The sequence below is a fragment of the Elaeis guineensis genome, chromosome 7 (assembly GCF_000442705.2).
Source record: "Elaeis guineensis isolate ETL-2024a chromosome 7, EG11, whole genome shotgun sequence".
In the NCBI taxonomy this organism is placed as follows: domain Eukaryota; kingdom Viridiplantae; phylum Streptophyta; class Magnoliopsida; order Arecales; family Arecaceae; genus Elaeis; species Elaeis guineensis.
Genome location: NC_025999.2, coordinates 6,077,209 through 6,079,709, shown reverse-complemented (window position 1 = coordinate 6,079,709; position 2,501 = coordinate 6,077,209).

Below are 2,501 nucleotides of genomic sequence, written 5' to 3'. Positions count from 1 at the left end.
GGTTAGGATTGATCTCACCAATTTGGAAGCTTTCTATCTCCCTTTTTTTTTTGAATTTTTTTTTGCAAAAAGATAAAAAAATTAGTAAGCAATAGTCACAAGAAAATCAAATAAATCAAACATTAAAATTGGCGCCTTCTCCGTCAAATGTGCCAAAAATTTAATAGGGTCAAGATGCTGTCGTTAGGACACCGTGATTATCAATCAAATTTTGACTTCAATAAAAATTAAAAATATATAGAAAGTAGTGAGTCGGGTCGAATCCATAGAGAAAGCAGGATTTTGATTTGAAATCTTTGATTTTATAAAAATAAAATAAAATTTTAGAGAAAGTAATTTAAGTCAGAAAATAAAAATTAAAAGTGCAAAAAATAAATCGGGTACTAACATCTACTAGCTAGATCCTAGTATCTACTTGCAATAAAAATAAATAATAAAAATTTAAAAAGTATAAAAATAAATTGGTACTAAGATCTACTAATTAGATCCTAGCATCTACATGCAAAAATTAAAAAATAAAAATTTAAAGTGCAAGAAAATAAATTTTGCATTAATTAAAATTGAAATTCAAGTACAAAAAATTTAAAAAGAATAATAAAATAAAATAAAACTGTAACAAAGATCTGAAGTTGATCAGTCAAGCCTCGTCAGGAAGATGGTTGATGACCTCTCTATCTTCCGTCGTACTCTGTAGAGCGAACCGGCTTTCTCCTTCTTTTTTTTGGGTCCTTAAACTTATATAATTTTTTTTCTATCTTTTTCTATACTTTCTACTCAATTTTTTTGCTCACAAAGCTTATTTTCGGACCTCCTATTTATAGATAAATTTTTCATAATTTTTTGGTAGGAAAAGGAGTCTTAAAAGCCTTAGAAATCATATTAATCCCTTTAGGAATATTTCTGAGCGTCGGATCTAGATTGGACCGCTCAGATCTGCCCAAAAATTAGTATTTTACTTCTTATCAGGGTCGGATCGAATGTTAGCCATTGGATCGCACTTCAGATGAAGTTCTGGCCTTCCGATCGTGCAATTTAAATCCTTAACACAGGCGGGAGCATTCTCAGCCGTCCGATCACTTGATGGATCACTTTTGGGCCGTCGGATCGTGCAAAAACCCCTCTATCGCTGTGAGCCACACCTGTGGACCATGTGAAGTTTCCTGTGGACTGCGCCCTGGCTCTGTGGACCGATCGACCGGTCCACCGTGCACCGGAGGTAATATTTTTTATTTTTTTAAGGTATTTTGGCTCTATTTTTGCTCCTATTTTTTGCCTGAAAAATAAGAAAAAATATGCATTAAATTTTTCAAAAATTTTTCATCATTTTGGTACTTAAATTATTTAATTAAATTAACATCTATTTTTTTATAAATATATTTAATTTCATATTTTTTTAAAATTACTTATTTTTTAAGAAAATTTAATAAATTTATGAAATTAAAATTTTTAAGAAGATGTTAGCACCATAAATTATCAAAAATATCTTTAATAAATGTAAAAATATACCACTTATTAGCCATCAAACCTTTCAAAAATTGAAGAACTGAAGAACCCATAATTTTTACTAAAAAAGATGCCCAGAGAGTTCAATTCCCATACAGTGATGTGGTGGTTGTATCCCTTAACATAGATAACTATGATGTACGCCGTATTTTAGTTGATAATGAAAGTTCGGCTAATGTGTTGTTTTATATATGATGCTTTCTCCAAAATGAGCATATCCCTTGTGCGGATAAGGCAACTAGACTTTCCTCTTGTAGGGTTCATCGGTGATGTGATACCCGTCGAAGGGGTTGTTACCCTGCCTGTGATTGCTGGATGATCCCCTCAATGATCCACAGCTCAGATCGACTTTTTGATAGTTCGGACACCATCAACCTACAATGCAATTATCAGGCACCCCGAACTTAACACATTCCGAGCCATGATATCCACATACCACCTAAAAATGAAGTTTCCAATAGAATTTGGAGTTGGTGAGGTTTGGGGAGATCAAGCCCTAGTCTGATAGTGCTACACAATCCTGCTCCCTAGCCTGAAGCCCACCAAAGCATACCCAGTTGATGGACTAGACAACCGTGATGAACTCACGGAGGAATGTGGAGAACCGATGGAAGACCTTGAGATGATCTCACTGAATGATGGGAATAAGAAGCACACAATCAAGATCGGATCAAACTTGGATCAGAAAACCAAAAAATATCTCATTTTCTTTTCGCAGAAAAATATGGATGTATTTGCCTGGACACCTGCCGACATGTCAGGCATTGATCCTATGGTTATGATAGATCGACTGAGTGTCAAACCAACTTATCAACCCATCAAACAAAAGAAGAGAAGCTTCATGCTTGAGCAGTAAATGATGATAGCCAAAGAGGTGGACAAACTGCTCGATGCTAGCTTCGTCCGAGAGGTAACCTACCCCGGTTGGATAGCAAATATGATCCTTATTAAAAAGATGAACGATAAATGTTAGATCTACATCAATTTCACCTATTTGA